Here is an 18876-nt window from a genome sequence, read left to right on the forward strand (position 1 = left end):
CATAGCATGAGCTCCAGCCCAACACTCTCAAGTGGAACTGCAGTAGATTTGTTTCATCTGTACTCTGGATTAGTAAAGCACACTGCCCAGGGGATCCCATTATCAGCTCTTCCCTCAGCCTCCAGAAATTTTGAAATGCAGGCAGTTACACACTGCTGTCCTGTGAGGTACCCAAATTCAGCAGACTGATCCCAGCTTGGAGAGGCAGCAGCAGGGGAAAGTACTGTTCCTGCCAGAGCTGCTTGGGCTGACTCTGGAGTGACACCTGAACATAGAAACCCGTGTTGCTCTGCTTGGTAGAGGTCCTTGCACTGTGCTTTTTGCCACAGCATCCAAAGGCAGTGGTTTCAGCAGCAGAGTTAACAGCTGTCTTCTGTCATTTGCTGTCTTGTTCTCTGCCCAGGCAGGCAGTAGAGCAGCTTGTTTCAGCAGGAATTGTCTGTCTAACTGTGTACTCTGCTTGTGTTCATGTTGGAAAAAGAAAGATCAAAGTGTGCTTTGAGTTAAAAATGGAAGCTGTGTGATTAGGGACTTCATCGTATCACCGTCACATGTGTGTGCACATGTATGTACATGGATGAACCCGATGCTCCCCCATCACCACTGGAACCTGGGGTTGGAGAACATTCCCTTAGATGGCCATCAGAGGTCAGGGCTGCCACTGAGGGGAAGTGGACTTCGCCTTATCTGTGACTAATTAGTTTTCTGTTTGCAATGAAGAGAGACTCAAGATCAGGTGATGATAGTGATGCTGTTGAGTCAGAACAAAGCCCTGCCCAGCCTGGTGTCCTGCCGCTGAGTGCCACGCTGGGAGGATAAGAAAAGAGCATAAAAGAGAACACAAAGACAGGAATTCTTGCTCTGGTGTATATTTCCACCTTCTGGTGCTCTGCATGGAGGCAATTCCTGAGCTCCAGACTGCAGCTGGACTGCTGTATTTAATGGCTGTCAGTGGATTGCCACGAATTTATCTAAATTTTTGAACCCATCTGTTCCTTTGGACTTTGTCCACTTGCACATCAGTGGCCTCCACATTCAGCTACCCATTGGGCAAATAGCCTTTCCTTTTTTAGGCACTCTGATAATTTCATTGACTGTTACAAGGATCAAAGAGTAATTATTCTGTTTCCTTTCTCCGTTCTCTTCCTTGTTAAATATCTCAATTACACCCAAGTTTAGCTGTCTGTTTGATAAATGTTTGAATCCTTGCCGATGACATCTCTTCAGTTACAGAAGTCATTTGGTACCTCTGACATTCTTGCTGCCTCTTTTAACTCTGCTCACCTCTCTGAGATGGCGTGACCAGCATTGCATGCAGCACTCAAGACATGGGGACACCAGGGATTGATAAAATTGCAGAGTGATGTTTTCCATTTTGTCATCTCTTCCTTTCCCATTTGTCCTTAGCATTGTGTGAGCGTTAACAAGCAGCTCTATTGTTAGCAGAGCCCATAGGGAGAGCCTCGCAGGCTCCTCCTGGAGGAAGGATGCGGGTAACAGGACATGATTTATCTGTTTAATTTATGTTGAACTGTTTGATTTTGCAAAATTAACTTCCTCCCTGAAGAAAGATGTCAGATGAGATTTTCAGTTGAAAGGTGCAAGGGGAGGGTGAGAGATTAGTGTTCAGAGCAGTGCAAAGCTGTGTGCTTTGATCCTTCTTCATACTTGCTGCTCTGCTTCACTGTGTCTCTTGCTACAGTAGAAAATTTAGGGGCAGGACTGGGGAGACCACCTTATCCAGAAACTGCCAGCCAGATTGTTTCCCTTGGATCAGGCCCTATCGCAGCAGTTATGTCCTTGGCTTTTCACATACAAAAGAAGCACTTTATTAAAATAAACAGGATACTTCCCAGAGTCTGACAGCTTGCATTTTGAACTATCACCCCTAACAAGGGACCTTAAAACTGACCCCAAGACGTTAATTTAACCATTACAATTCCATTAGTCTAATTTGTCATGAAACATCTTTAACTAATTACCTGCATTTGTAAGTTAGTCCACATGTCATGAGATAAGAAGTCAAGCATAGTCATAGGTCACTGCTCTCAGCTGCCATCACATAACACAGACCCTACATGAAAGGGAATTCAGAGTTGATAGAAGGAATCTAAGTGACAGCTGCTCAGTCAGTACAAGGCACTCAAGGCTGTGGTGCAAAAATTGGACCACTGTTTTAAGAAATAGTGTTTTGGAAAGGAGGGGCATGCCCTCATTAGCAGAGTAAAGTCTAGGCATCCCTATAAGTATTTGTCTTGAAGGTGGCAATTTGATAAATACGGATCCCCACTAAAGCCATTTGCTAAATTTGGCAGACAATAGTATCAAATGTTTATGACTGAATTTAAAACTGTCCCTTTTCAAAGAGACCTGATTATGTCCTAAACGTTGCTTTGGAAAGCTCGTTTGGGAACTGCTGCAGGTTTTCTTATATGACAAATGCTGAAAAAGAGGGAAAGACCAATTAGGAGTCTGATTAAAGGGTGTTCCAGCCTTTCACTGAGTAGTATGTTTGGATTCAGCTCTCTGTTACTGTTGGAAATCTGCCCGTGAATTTATAGCAGGAGCTGCAACATGCTGCGTGCCACAAACACTTTTCTCTCTTAGATTTAGGCAGCTGTAAACTTCCCTTCATTCCTCAGTTCCCATGGCTGTAACACTCCCCTAGAGACCAGGCGAGGAGAAGGATGTGGTATGTGACTAAGGCAAGACAAAGCATGCCGAAGATTTCCTCTTTCTTGTTTCTGTTTCCTTTTTCACTCGAGAGGAGGTGCAGAGGGAGGTGGCTGACAGGGATTCTCCCCACCAGGGTACTGAGTGTCATCACCACATTTCTGTCTTCGTGTGCTGGGTGTGAGGGGTAATTAAATCCCTGCCTCCTCCCACCCCTGCCCCTTAGCCCATCCTTACAGGCAGTAAATGCAGTTGAATTCTTTGATTCCATCACTCATTTGATCAATACAAAGGGCTAGCAATGACACAGCCCTACTGGTCGGGCCAGCCCTACCTTTGTAGTCCCTAAGTACAGGCTCTGTCCAAGCTATAAATCACAGCTTCTCCAAATTACAGAGGCTGCCAACACATCAGAGGGGTGGAGCGGGAGCTCCCAGTGATCACAGCAGGGAGGAGAGGGTAAGAAAGGCTCTGACCACGCTGTCTTTGCTGTAGTCAGGAGCTTTATTCAGACAGCAGGGAACAGAGTGGGCCTAGGAGTCCCCGTGCTTCTCTTGCAGGCATAAACCTGCTGCAGTGGCTTAGCAGTCTTTGGGTATTACCTGCTGTCCTCAGGAAAAACTAAAATCCTCTTTCTACAGGCTCTTTGCAGTCACTGAGATTAAGAGGAAACTTCCCCTGCTGGTTTATTACCGCCGACTTCACACCTTCCTACAGATATCCTTTCCTGGCATCCCTGTGGGGCGTGGGGGCTGGCTGGTTTGTGTCTGCTTGCACTGCATGTGCTCAGCCCACAGCGAGGAGCAGCTGCATCCTCAGCCCCTGCCCATGGCAGCAACAGCGTGGTGGTATGAACACTGTGGCACTTCTTTCCCGTGTGGAAGTTCCCCCGTTGTTTTCCTACCGGTATTCCTCCAAATCTTAAAACAAAAATGAACCTTCAGGCCTTCAGATATGCCTGTGATGGGCATAAGGTATCTACCAGTCTGCAGTGAAAAATCGCAGACAATCCATCCTTTCGATCTCTTGCTTTTATCCCAAGCTGATAAGGGAGGCCCTTCTGCGCTTGTCAGCTTTGCATTCTTGGTGTGTGCTGCATAGCTGTGTATTGCAGATTAAAGGTGAAGAGTTGAACATGGAAAAAAAGCAGGAGTGAAGCAACTGCTTAATGAGATAGAGAGGCTTTCCTCTTGAAAACCGCTTATCTATATCCTGTCTGTTGGTAATTACAGAGAGTATTTTATTTATGAAGCAAGTTAGGGCTGTTTGCACAATTTAATATATTTTACCCTTTTGCGGGATCATCTTTTCACATTGGTAGCATTAAATCATTCTTTACAAAGATTTAAGCTACCCACTATGTGTTTTTTCAAGCTACTTAGTTCTGCCCTGTGCCTCTTTTGTCTTAGATTTACAACAAAATTCATATGCACTGAGGAGTCAAAACCTGGATGGTCTCAGCCTGCTCCTGAGTGTGAGCCCATGCAGCTCCAGGCTTGGGAACTCATTTTCACCCAAGCCTGTCTCAGGCTGTAACATAACATCTAACGTTACAAATCCAGATATCATGGACCTGACTTATAATACTAGGATGTGCTATGCTGACACAACCAAACCCTGGAAAGATTAGCTTTTTGGCAGCTGTTTTAGCTTTGTCATCTCGCTGTCTTTCTGCTGGAGTTATTTTCATTTTTGCAAACTTCTCCCTGTTCCTTGCTCTGCTTTTAGGTAGATCCTTCTCTTCCCTCAAGTGGGACAACTTTGCCACTGTATCCCACAGTTCCATTCATGTCACCACTTGCTGGAATTCACCTCCAGAAAGAGACCTAAAAGTCCATCATTAAAAAATGTGCATAACCGCATGGGAGCCAGAACATTTAAGTAAGATGACTGGAAAATTGTTAATGTATGTATGCTGTTGCTGCCCATGCTGCTCTCTGTGTTGGTCTCTGGAGAGGTGCTGGGAGAGTAACTGTTGCTGACAGTGAGAAGCAAGAGAAAAGAAAGGATGCATCTGTCAGGAAGAGATGTAGTCATGGCTCTGGCTTAGCATGATAAACAGCATGTGCCGCTCAGAGATCTGACTGCAGACAGGCCAAATTCCCCTGATCTCTCCCCAGCTTCCTTTTGGATTCCTCTGTGATTGATATGAATGAGTGAACATGGTTCTGTGCGTCACCTCCACACAACTGGGATCTGCCTGATTGCAGACCAGCTTTGAAGCAGGGACAGGATTGGGAAGAGACTGGTAAAGATACCGGGTTTGAGATCTGGAACAGGAGAGAGAGAGAATCTGTCTCCCAAGGACTGAAGGAACTTATGAGGGGGATATTCATGCGGGTGTCCCTCTCTCATCCTGTGCGTGAGACATGAAACTGCATGTGACAGTCTCAGTTCTGCTGAGGGAAACATGGCAGCTTTGTTTTCCATCTCACCTTCACCTCCCTGCCTTTTCACTCGTCCGTACAGTATTGCATACCCTATGGCATCATATAGTTAAAATAGATGATTATGCAGATGTGAATGGATCCCTAAAGAAGCCTAGTACATAGACAAAACACCACAGGCAAGATCTAACTGATTATGTAGCTATCAAAAAGTTTCTTCTTTTTAAAATTAAGTGGTTTTTGTTTGTTTGTTTTGTTTTTAATGGTAAAAACTGAACATTTTCCTCTCCAGGTAAAATCTGAAATGGAAGAAAGGGAGCTGAGACTGAACACAGAGCACCTTATGGAAGTGCAGGCTGCAGCTTTCTGGGCTCCAGAGAGCACAAAATCTTTCTTCCTATTTGCAAAACCCCTCTCCAGCACAGGCAGGCTCTGTATGTTTGGCTTCCATATCTGTGACACCCATTCTCCTTTTTAACACTGTGAATTTTCTCCCTTTCAAACACAGATTCCATCTCTCCTAACCTCCAAAAACATTTTGGCACTGCAAGTGCCCAGGATTTTTTTATTAACGTGGAAGCTCCTTCTTTCATTCTATTTCTGCACTGGTACCCTCAGTTCATGATTTCTGTTCCCTTGCTCTCCCTGCTAACACATGCTGTGCCTTGAATGGAGCTGTTTTCTCTGCAGTTTCAATGGAACACAGCTGTGTGCTGCTGACACAGATAAGGATGTTGGAGGGACTTCAGCCTTCTTGCAATACTGTTTATTGTTATGTAGTGAAGAGGTACCAATTCTTCCCTCTCCATCATCAACCTGATTTAATTTAACCTGATTAATTTGCTGTTACCACTGAGTAATGCCAGCACTACCAATGTTACCTTGTCCCAGGGCTTGATGGATACATTCAGTGCCCACATTTCTCCATTCTCTGTAGAACATCTATGATAATATTGTCTTTCCAAGCCACAGCTGATCTTAGGAGACTTCACACCAGTCAGTTCAGCCTCTTTTGGCTTCTTTCCCAAAGGTGTAGCATTCTAAAAGGGGAAAACTTATTGAGTTGATATTTTCTATTGCTATCAGTGGATTCAGAATTTTTTCCTTCCTTATTTACAGGGCTGCCCATTCCTTCTCCAATGCTTTCAGCAGAGAGGGCCAAATTCTGCTTGCAGAATATAACTGTCATTTTTAACACAAGTAAGAAAGAAAATAAAGAATCTGAAGCAAATCTCAAAGTACAAATCAGTGGTGCTGCCCTAGCACTTGTGCTGCCAATTAAAGGGCAGCGTGTTATGTAAAGAGGAATACATAGACTTCTCTAAGATCATCTTGCACTGTAGCATTACTATTGTGTGTGGAAGGACCAAGGATCAACTGATGCCTGAAGCAGAGACTGTGCATACAGCATCTTTGACAGCCTTCCTCAGGGCAGCATCAAGAAATCTGGCAGACCATGGCAGAACTTTTCTGCCTCATTATGTGCTGAAAAGCAACTGGTTTCTACTCATTAGACAGTAATCAAGGTCACCCCTTTGTTGCTGAGTGCTCTGCATTCACTACACTGTTGGCAGGAGGGCTTGCTCTGCTCCTGTGTGATCAGCAAAAAAAGCAAACCAAACCAAAACAAAAAACACACAACACAAAACCAAATAAAACAAAAGGACACAAAATCCTTTCGCCAACCATCTGTTGGAGCACAGGCCGTGGGTACAGTGCAGATCCCAACGCCTGGCTGCATTCTGCAGGTGTGCCCTGTGACCCATCTTTCCATGGAGGAATTCAGTGGGAAAACAGATTGCATGAGGCTACTCCTGCAACCGCAGTTAATCGCCTCATTTCTCTATTACTGCTACAGGATTAACACAACCGTTGCTCCTTATTTTCAGGCTTATCAAAGGCAGCAGCACATCTCTCTAATCTCCTGTTTCCCTGCTCTCTTTAAAGTATTTAAATGAATGCAGTGCTGATGAGCAGGGATGTGGTGCCAGCCAGCAGGGATGCTGCCATTTAATGCCTCACTATTTATGCCATTTAATGCCTGTGTGGCTTTATGTGTCGTGAGTGACTTGCTAAACATCTGGTACCCTCCACCCTTTCCCAGGACAGACGGAGGTGTACACAGCATCTCTTTGTCTCCAGTCCAGAGAATGACCAGCAACAATAAACTGCAATAACAGTGCAGTTCTGATGTGCCTGTTCCAGCACAGCCTGCATCTGCTGTCACTGAAAGATGGAGCTTGGAGGCCGAGGCTTGGTGACCCCTGATAGTAGGCAGTTGGGATATGGGTGAACTATGGGCACATAGCTATGTTGAATTGGTTGGCTGCAACCTGGTATGCAACCTGGAGTTTTCTTCCAGCTGTCAGAGGCCTGACAGTATCTGATCTGCAGTAGCACCTGTTTGTGCACAGTTCACTTGTCAAAAGGTTTCAGAGAAGCTGGAATCAGCAGAACTGTGTGCATCGCATCGGCTTGTCCTAAGAGCCCTACAGCTGGATTTGCTGTATCATTGAATTGCAGCCTGAAGCTTTAGCTTTATGACTTCACTAATCACAAATAGTTGGGTTGTGTTCTCCAGTCTGCTAGGAAGTGGGCCGAGATCCACCCTACTGCTTTCACACCACTGTCAGCTGGCATTTGACTTTCAGTCATTTTCTCCTTGGATGCCAGATTGAAATCAGTGACCTAGAAGTAGAAACCCTGCATTTTGTTAGCAGGCAGTCCCTGGAGTTGGGCAGGCTAAGTTGGCATGTTCTCCAGCTAGCTCTTTTGTATGTCTCACTGTGGTGATTGTACTGTAATTAGCAACAAGCCTCTTTGGTGGCACAATTTATTAATTCCTTTCCACTTTCTCCTATGCACTTCTCCTTGAATCACAGCGAATTAAGGACTTCCTTTAGTTTTTGAGGAATCACAATCTCCTGCTGTAAAGCATTCATTTCCCAAAATGACATTTTCAAAGATTATATTACAGCTTCAGTGATATTTTGCAAGGAGAGTGCACTGGAATCAGCGTGTTTGGCACTTGCTGCACTGTCTGTCAGCAGTACAGCTGTGGGACCTGACCCTGAAAGTGCTGAAGCCTGTGAGAGTATTCGCAGAAGTAAGGACTAGTCATGTGCAGAGCATTTTCACAATCAGCCTTCATGCCTATGGGATCACTTGTGGACAGTGCTGACAGTCTGCTGGGAGGTGCTGGCTGCCCTTTTCGGTGATATTGCTGAAGGTTCATTTTATTCAGCATTTTATGGAAGTGCCCAGTTCACAGTGCGGCTTTAATGGAGGCTGTTAATATGAATATCACCGTGGGTTGATTTTTTTGTGCATTGAGATTCAAGGTCAGATCCAGCTAGCCACTTTATGGCAGTACCTAATGAATTGCCAGCATCTCAGGAAGTATACAATTTGAGATTAGAAGCAGCACCACCTTATTACCGTGACAGTCAATTGCGAGTGAAAGTACAGTGGAAATAAGGCCAAGGTAATGTAACATGTGAGTGGAACTGCACTCAATCTGTGTATTATGAAATTGTCATTCCCTGCCACTCGTCAGCGTAAATGGACTAATCTGCAGTTTGAAAATGAGGAGAGCTTGACTGTTAAAGAATAGGTCATTTGGCTTCTGGCAACAGTAGAAGATGCTGTAATATTAGCTCTAAGAACTTGTGCATTCTTGGTGAGGAGATAAAAATGATTAAATTGCACCGCTTGCTTCTCTGTCTTCTGAAGTAATTCATATTTGGTGCTGGATTCATCTAAGCATTTGCATAATTCCTAAGGCCATTCAGACATGCATTTCAACTTGTGCTTAAACTTAAGCAAGTGCTGAAGTTTTGTTCAGTTTCTGGGGTTTAAGTTTTGCTGAACAAGGTCTTGGCCGATACCTTAAAATGTTTCAGTAACTTCTGAGATTGCTGTGCTGTAGCATATGGAAGCTTGCTGCATTTGTTGTATTACAGGCTGGATATTCTTTCATGACTCAGTAAGGTTAACGGTGAACATCCTGGGGCCCTGGGGAGGATCATTTTCAATAGAGTCCTCTGTTAGAAATCCAAGAGCGAGAGAACTGGGGTCATGACTCCCAAGAGTTTCATGGGTTGTGCAAAACTGGCAGTCACACTGGCTGCCTTCCTTCCGCTGGGTTCTTCCTCAAAAGGAATGAGCAGAGCCAAGGAGAAGGTTTTTGGGGCTCTTTGGGACATGGAGATCTTCAGGCCAAATTCTGTTCTGAATTATGTTTTATTATTTCAGAGTAACTTAACTTTGGTAGGGCCAAGCCAGGTGGTAGCCATTGTCGACACAAATTGCAGTACTGTTAAATTTTTGTTTGAAAAATTCCAATATTTTCAAAGAATCATAAAATATCCTGAGTTGGAAGGGACTCACAAGGGCCATTGAGCCCAACTCCTGGCTCCATACAGGACTACCCAAAAAGCAGACCATATGTCTGAAAGCATCATTCAAACACTTCTTGAACTCTGGCAAGCTCGGTGCTCTGGAACTTCTCAGGGGAGCTATTCCAGTGCCCCAAACTTGGGAGAGGATGAGGAGAAGAACATTGAGATGCTGATTTTTTTTTCTTGTGTGGGTATGGAAAGTTCAGTACATACTGCCCAGCATTATCGAGCTAGTATGTGTCAGTTGAGTTTAGCATCAGAGCACATCAGGGATACAGCTCAATTACTTCATGAGGACGTGTGGGAACTGAAAATTTTAAACTAGGGTTGACCCCAATTGAAAATGAAATGTTTGGTTGCGGCTTACAAAAAAAAAAAAAATAATACAATGAAACAATTGACTTTTTACTTTTCTGTTGGAAAAAGTCATTTTCTAACATTTGGTAGAAAACCCTCTACAGAATAGACTTACGGCCTGAAGTCTCATTCACAATGAAACTGGTGGGAATTTTGCTGTTAACTTTCACAGAGCCAGGATTTCACTGAGGTTTCTGCTGTAGCAGGAGGGGCTGTGTGGCCCTTCATTTGGAGGTATTAATTGAGCTTCAAAGCCTCTTGGCTCACTTAAGAAATAGAGTTCTTATGTATCTCATTGATTTGTCAGTGCTTGCTCCATTGAACGTAACAAGGTTTTGTTTCTATTACAGAGAGCTCTGCCTGTATTTGCTAAAAAGGAGACCAGTAACGTGTTCTTCTAACACAGCAGCAGCAGAAGAGAGGGCAGATGTCCAGGCTAGCGCTTCGCTGGGCTGTGTTCAGAACATGGCTGTGAAATGTTCGTTCTCTGAAGGGGAATCACTGCAGGTTCCAGATGTAGGTGTTTTCAGTGGGACCATATTTCTGTTTTAATGTAGTGCTGTGCATCACGCTGTCTCTGTTTGCTTGGTCCCTGTGTGCAAGATGATTCACCTGCTGCAGAGTTTCTCTGTCTGTATAGCTGATTTTATTAACCCACGGAGAGGCCTATTTGGAAGCTGATTTTTCATGCCAGACTGGGATCCCTCGATTAATAATGTTTGTGAGTCAGGAGTAGTTCGTGCCATTGCTTTGTTACTTTTTAACCTGAGACAAAGTCTCAGCAGTAGTGAGAGAAGGAAGAGAAAGTACTGGAAGAGTCAGAGAAACGGAGGAAACAAATGTTTCTAAGCAAAAAGGAGTTTATTTTTGTAAGCAATTCTCATTTGGAGATTTGCTAAAATGTGTTTGCAGTGCTTTTTGTAAGCAACATTAAATGAAAGTACAGTTAATGGTTTACTTAATCCGCCCCACTTATCGTTGGATTTAAGGCTCACTCAGAGTAATTTTCCAGTTTTGCACTTCAAACCCATCTCTACCTGTTTTGCCAACAGGTTTCGCTGCACTGAGGACAGACACAGCAGACACAAAAAGCAGTGCTTTTCATGGAAGATGTGGTTCCATGGTTTGAAAAGCACAGTGTTCTAAAGAAGGGCCTAGTTTTTCCAAAGGGCTGAACACCAGGCACTCCTGCTGAGACAGATGGCTGGGTATTTCAAAAGATTGTGCCATAAAAGCTGGCTGGAAATTGTCTATTCTCTTGTTTTTGACAGGAACTTGGGTCTTCTATGAAAAATAATAATAGAGCAGAATGGGCAGATTTCCTTTCAGCCTTCTATTTTTTATACGGTCTTCTGGTCAGAGAAACTCTCACTCCTGTGATACATTACTTTGCAACTTGCTGTGCTAGAAGAGCCGTGTGACAGCAGCCCTGTGGAGAAGGGCTTGGGGATCCCATCCCTGCAAGTCTTCAAGGCCAGGTTGGATGGAGCCCTGTACAGTCTGACCTGGTGGGTGGCTGGCACCACTGAGGGTCGGGAGCGCTCAGCCCTCTGGATGCTGAACTGTGTTAGTATGGAGCTGGGGACACAAAAATGGGTCCAGGAACTTGAGGCTGTTTCACAGAAATGTGTGCATTAAGGTTTCCATGGTTTAACTCTCCCATCAGTAAAGTGAAAGCAATTCTTCATCTGCAGCAAAGGACTTATAAATTTCAGTGTTTATGCACGCAGTTTTAGAGAAGCAGAAATTAAAAAAAAAAATCCTTCTTTTCCATCTGAATGTCTCAGAGCTCTTTTAAACTGTTAATTAATTGAGCAATCATAATGATGTGCCTGTGGGGATGAAGGGGGAGGAATAATTTACAGGTGGGAGAAATGAGGCATGAATGACTTCCAGCCTTACCTGTGCCATGCTGTTAGTCTGTGTCAGATCCAGACAAATACCTTCTGTCCTGTCTCCTTTTGCATCTGTGATAAGTGGCTGGGAACATCAGCTTCCTCCCCCCTTCCTCCTCTTCTGCAGAGAACTTGTTTCCTTACTTGCAATCTGCTGCTTCATTGTACATGCAAGGAGTCCACGTGGCCCACATCTTCTGGGGAGCAGGCTTGGAAGCTGGGACATTTCTCCAACTCCCAAGTGCCAACCTCTGGGTGGGACAGGGCCAAGAGTCATTTCTACTGCACAGGAGAAAGGGAGTCAAGAAATGGAGCTCCTGAGTGCTCTTACAACAACCTCCCCTTCTGCTCTGTCTCCCTTCTCCTGACCCTATGTGCAGCTGGGTTATAACCTATCATCCTCCCACAGTAATTTGGGTTTTATATTTGCTGCTCTTTCTATCTTTGCTGAGTTTGTGGGAAGGGTGCGGTAAAATACTGCTTAGGAAAAGGTCCTCCACAGTTTCACCGTCAGTTTGGCTGGGAATCCTGTTTAAATGTAGTTTTTAAACACAGCTGTGAAACTCATGAAGATGTCACGTTGGTTGCTCACACAGCAACCTTTATGTCCCCCTGGGAAGGCAATACAAACAGCAATAGTGAGCAGTAACAGGCTGCTTTGCCTCATTCTTCTGGCTGCTCCTTGTCATGCTCCCGCAACTCAAGACATGAAGTTCTTCTAGCCAACCTGATTCCAGACTGTATCTCCCTGTCAGTTATTCTTATGTGTAGAGGAAAAGAAAAATACAGATATAATTTGCTGCTCCTTGGAACACCAGGCTTTTTATCTAAATGACAAGGCTTGCAGTTACCTTCAGCCATAGCTTTTTGAAGCATTTTTGCTGGACAGCAGTGATAAACCCTCTGGGAAAAAACAGTGGTAAGTGTTGGCTCATGATATACGTTTTGTACTCTTCTTTATAGTAGTGTTTGCTATTCCTTTTTATTTTATGTATCTTGTGAAAAATGTCTTGTAAAGCTCCTGCTCCATATGTGGTGAATTTATGAGACACTATTGATAGACATATTAATATGTCTATTGATTTCTAGCTTTCCTAATTGCATTTTACAGACCTCTACCACATCTGGGACCAGCGCTTGAAAAGTCCTTTTTAGTGCAATGGATTGTCTTCCACAGGTCACTGACACGCTATATTCTGCTTCATCTAAGCGAGCCAACCTCCGGTATTCTCTGATCTAATCCCAAAAGTAAAGGGTGTGTTATCTGCAGATGTAATGCTTACACATAAATTTCCCATTGAGCAGTTCCTGGGAAAGGAGATGAAAGCAGGTAGAGCTTGACCCTGCAGTTCAGCACACATGCTGTCAGGGACTCGGTGCCTGCTAACAGCTGGCTTTTGTGCACCTCGGCAGGTGATGGAGTTCCCACCAGTTCAGGAGCCCACTGCCAATGGTTATCGCATGCTGTTGTGAGAATTCCCATCAGTCAAAAGTGTCTCATAAATAATTTAGAGGAAAGCAATTAGCACACACAGCTGTAGCTGTTTGCAAAGTCACAGTCATACCTGCCAGGGCAATCTGGAAATGGAAATTTCAAAACCATTTTTTTAAGCAGCTAGAACAGGCGAGCTAAGAGCGAGGGTTGGTGGGTAGTTGTTGATGAGTAAGGGATAATTGCACTTTCATGTCTTTTTATGAGTAACGAAATCCAGGATAGAGAATTTTAGACTGATTTGCATATTGGGAAAGGAATCAAAGTGATGCATAGTTTGAAAAACTCCATCAGTCAAGGCCTTATCCTTTCAGAGGCTCTGCAACTCACTCAGCTTCAGAGGAAAGAGGATAAGTTTTACTAGAGACTTGAACATGTGTTTTAAAGGCATCATCTGGTTAATGCTAGTTTAGATGTATCGGCTGTCCAGGAAGGATAGGCAGGAGGAAAAGGAAGAAGGTATAGCGTGACATCTCTCATCTGAAATGCTTGCCTTGTCAAATTGATGGGAGTAAATTGTTGAACTTCTGAGTCAGGATAAAAGGGTTGCTCTTGAAGAATCCCAAGCACCTACAAAGAATGTGTGACTACAAGGTTTGTTTGAGCAGGTGAGCTGCAGGAAGAGGATATCCACATTAAATCTAGAGATAGCAACAGAGTGAGGAGGGAACATGTAAATTTGTGTTTGGATGGGGTTAGAAGTCAAAATCATCATGACAAACTGATCTTTGTAATTCAAAAGGGGCTGGTTGGTAGCAGTCAGAGGAAAACAATAAAAAGCTTTAGAAAACAGGAGTTGCAAAATAAGCTTAGGTTGTTTAGACTGAATAGAAAAGGCCAAAGAATGGTAGAGGTCTTCCACTAGGTAAAAGGTGGCTTCAGGGAGGGTGGGAATAAGTTGTTCTCCAATCTGATTGAACTACGCTAAAGTTAAAGCAGGGGAGATTTATACATTGGTAAAATCTTTCCAATAGAAAGGCTAAGTAGCTCCTGAAGTAGTCTGCCAATGCAGTCTGGGGAATCTCCACTGTTAGGTGGTCAGGAATCTTGTAGGTGTTACTGATCCCACTCTGAGACGAGGAGATGAACCAAATAACACTGCAAGCTCTGCTGATAGCTGTATATTGTCATGTCTTTTCTAGTTGAGGGCCCAGAACATTTTTATTTTTACAGGATCCTGACCTTGGGTAGGGAATTATTATTCCAATTTTACAAAATGGGAACTACGTCACAGGATGTTGCCAAACAAGGATGTCCCAATCCCAGACTCTGAGGTTCCTTCCTCTTCCTAATAGGAACTTTGGCATTGAGATTCCTTCCTCTTCCTAGGAGGAAGTTTGGCAGTGTGTTGTTAAAAATGCATTCAAATGCTTTTTGTTCATTTCATGAATGCTGCAGAACAGTTCAACCCATGCTCAAAGACCAGCTGAATTACAAAAGTTGGGAGTTACAATTTCTAGCAGTGGCACATAGAGAACATTATTTTTCTCTGTGCTTCCCCTGTGCAAAGGTATGCCATAATTCCTGCTGTTTCCTGCACCTCCTCAATCAGGATGCCAAGATGTCCTCAATCAGGGTGCCAAGAAACTGGTATAGAAGCCTGAGGATCTGATTGCAGCTTCCCAGTGATCACGGCCTCCAGTGAAGACTTTCACTGGTGTGGCTCAGACAGTCGCCAGAATCTGTTCACAAACTACATGCTGGACAAAGAGCCCTGCAGTCAATCCAAAGGCTGCTCCTACAGCTTTTCTCCTCGGCGTTTCAGAGGGAAATAAAACCTCCTGTAAGTGATATTAATTGCAATCTACTTGGAAATCCCATACAGCAGATTTTGTTAGACTGCAGTGAGAACTTTCTCCAGCATATTATTGAGAACATTATGGCTGTGCACATATCTGAACTACACAGTGAGCAGCCATCTCGTCTTTTGTTAAGATACTCAAGTCTTTCATTTTCTTATTTATTTGGTTTACTTATACTAATTAAGTTTTCTGGAACAGCAGATGGATAATTATTCACCTGCCAGAACTACAGTAACTTCAAAAATCTTTACCAAGCAGATATTCAGTCCCCAGGTCACTGGGATATTTGGATTTTGTCTTCTTATTTGTTAATCCAACTTCATTCCAACTTAACATCAACTAGCTGTGATCGGTGTTTGCCTCTTCTTAAGCCAATCCTGACCAAATTAACACATTTTAAAAGATTCTGGATTGCATTATGTGACGGATCACAACAAAGTGTCCGAGAAATGTGAGTCACTTTTAAATAAATTACTAGTTTTAGGTAACTGCTTAGTTAAATGAACATCTTTCTGACCTGTCCAGAGATGAGCAGTGAGTGCTAAAGTTAGATCACTATCAGTGGAAGTCCCCAGCAATGTTTACGGTTACCCTTTTTGAGCCCTGATCTTTGTAACATTATTCCAGGTATGGACTGGCAGTACTGCAGTGCAGAAATGTCAGAAACAACTCAAAATCCCAACTAGGTCAAATAAGAATGAGTCAAGATTTTGTCTGGAACAATACGCACAGTGTTTTCTTAAGGCAAGAAAATATTTACTGTGCAGGAGAGAAATGAACCTGTGCTCTTGGAAGGGGCTTGTCTGGCTACAAGGCTCGGCTGGGCTCGGCCAGCAGCTGTGCTCAGCGTGAGGGTTAGACATCATCCTTCTGGATCCAGAGGTCTCCACCTGCAGTCTCTTATCACATCCCCCTCTGGGAGCTGTTGCATTAGGGGTCTCTCCATTGTCCTTTACGATATGTTAGTCAAGGAAAAAACTGTTCTTCACTTATTAATTTCTCTCAACTTCTTGGAGCTGCCTGGGTCCATCTAGTGAATGGAGAAATAACGACTTCTCCAGCTACAGATTCCTCTTTAAACTAGATAGGATGCCTTGCCACTGGCGGGGTATGTACTTTACAGTTCACTTCAGAAGTCTGGGCAGCAAGCTTGCTTCCTACATTGCCAGTTTGGTCAGTCCCACAACAAATTTCAGTAGGATCTCTGATGTAACTCCAGAAATACTGCACAGGTTTTGTTTTGGTCAAGTTTTTGTGTTTCTATGTATGTTCAAAGATACAATGGAGTCCTTTAAAGAACGCAGTTTTCCATTTCAATGCATTAGCAACAATCTATGCACTTAAACTTTTAACATTTATCAGTTTGAAGTTCAAGTGTTTACAGTCATTAATAATGGGCCAGCCATAGTGGATACCTTTCAAATGCCAGCAGCTGATGCTTCAAGCTAATAAGGTTGGTTACTCACCTGGGGCTCAGCCCTGCACAGGAATTTCTCATTTGACATTAGCAATGTGTGAGAATTTACATTTGTTTTGAAGGTACTCATTATACAGAAGGCTTTTCCGTTAAGAGATTTAGCTCCTTTGCAGCGAGATATGGCTTTATCTGTAACTTCTCCAGGGACTGGAAGGGATAAGAGGTTGTTCCTGAACACTTTTCCATCCCTCCATGTGGTCAGAATGCTGTCTGCCTGGGTTTGAAAACAGTTGAAGGATACATATGAACTGATGTCTCTGAAGCAGGGAGGATACCAAGTACTGCTCTTCTGCTGTATCTTTTGAAATTCCCAGATCAAACCATGCCCGTCTCTGTGACACAAAGGTTCCCAAACTGGAGCAGCCCCTACTTTGGGCTGAAGTATTTCCCCTTTCACTTGTGACTCCAACTCAGAAAACAGAATAATGTCTCAATAACAAATTCGTCATCTCAAATACTTTCTGTAAGCACCAAGTCTCCTACTAAATTGCCTGCATTTTCTTTCCTTAGAGTAATTTCTGAGTAGAGATAAGTCAGCTATTTTGTTTGTCAGTACTAATTTGAAATGGCAAAGTTCATTATGTTTTAAGCCTCAGTTAGAACAGACTGGCTCCAGATGACATTGCGTCAATGTCTTGCTGGTACACTGGGAAAGACTGATATCCTTGCAGATTTCCATTTGAACTCCCTATTTCATCTTATTCTCTCCTAGTTGTTTAAAATTCTTTCAGGCTAAGAAAAATGTATAAACACCATTCCCTTCCGCTGACCTGAAAATATGTAGAAATGCCTCTATAGCATTTTCCTTTCTCTTTGAAGATGATCTCAGTTTCTCCAGCCTCTCCCGATAATGAAGATTTTCACTGATGGAAAGATCCTTATTTCTTTTCTACACTACATGTTCTTCATGGGCAATTCCAGCGCTGCAATGACTGTCGCTATATGCTGCTATACAAAGAGTTTGGCAATTACAATAGCAGTCCCATTTGGGAAGGTGATTATCGAGTCTCTGCTGCAGGAGGTTTTTGCCTCTTTTTCTTTCAGCTCTTAACAAATGCAGTGACAGCTTTGTCTTGCTCCTTGTTTATTCCTTATTCCATTTCACTCTTTTGTTCCCGAGGAGACAACCGCTCACAGTCCGATGTAAGTGAAAGGCAACACGGCATCAAAAGGAAGTCCCACGTTTGGCTGCTAAGCAAAAGACAGAATGTACTAGTAGGATGCTGTGCATCAGCTTCCAGATCCTGCCCTCCGTGTGTCACTGTTAGAGAGAACACAACCAACATGTTTCAGTGAAGAATATTGACAGGTGGCTGGAAGAGACCACATTTATTCTTTCTGTAAAACAATTTGCACTGACGTAATTTCTGCATTTTAAAGGGTGGTTGGATTCCTGCCTTACCCCTCCAGCCTTGACCATTTCTACCTGCTCCTGCCCCAGTGGCCCCTGTGCAGCTCCAGAGGAAAACTTTTTGAGTATTGCTGCTTTTTTCCCCCCTTTCTTTCTTTCTTTCTTTCTTTCTTTCTTTTTTTTTTCTTTCCATGTAGATCAAGCATTCATTTGCTAGTGAGCTTCACAGTCAGTAGTATTGGCATACCCTGAGGGAAGGCGGAGGAGAGCAGAGAAACAGGAGTGAAAAAGAGTGACTGGAGGCTAGAAATTTCCCCAGCTGGTTCCCTTGCCTAACTAAACATGTGGAAGTGTACATGGAACCAGCTTTTAATTAGCTGGCTGAGCAGCAGCCCTGGTGAGCTGCAGAGCAGTGTAGACACCTGCCTGTTTTCTGTTTCACAAGTGGGCTTTGCCTGGTGCCATGACAACACTGCCCATGGTACCTGGAATAGCAAGTTTAAATAGAGTTTGTACACGGACACAGTGAGCTCTGGTCTGTGCAGTGCAGACATACAGCAAGATACATTTACAGAAGTATTCACATCCAAAGCTAAACGCTGTTAAGGGCACCTTCCTTTCACTGCAGTCCCTTTTACAGTTCAGTATGGGGCCTTTTGACTTCAATCCGCTTGCTTTCAAAACATACCTGCAGGGCAGGGAAGCAGCCTTGTCTGTGTCCTGCAGAGCGAGATCTGAGAAGCACCAGGTGTGGGAACTCATTCCCTCTGTGAGCATCAAGAAATGTTTGCATCTCAGCTGCTCCCACCTGTTTGAGGGCAGCCATCAGTGGCACAGCTGAGCTCCCAGGCTGTGGTTTGACATCGCTCAGCACAGTGCTGAGCATCTTCACTTCAGCCACTGGCAGAAGAAGCCTAGGCTATTCTGACTTGCATGCTATGTGGACTGGGAACAGAAATCTTTTCTGCTCTGCAATCTGGAAAAGGATTTTGGAGGGAAGGACAGTTGGTGAAACCCTTATCAGTGTTATAACTCTGATAGT

This window comes from Lagopus leucura, unplaced genomic scaffold, assembly GCF_019238085.1.
Source record: "Lagopus leucura isolate 7727_CA_CO unplaced genomic scaffold, USGS_WTPT01 Super-Scaffold_100029, whole genome shotgun sequence".
In the NCBI taxonomy this organism is placed as follows: domain Eukaryota; kingdom Metazoa; phylum Chordata; class Aves; order Galliformes; family Phasianidae; genus Lagopus; species Lagopus leucura.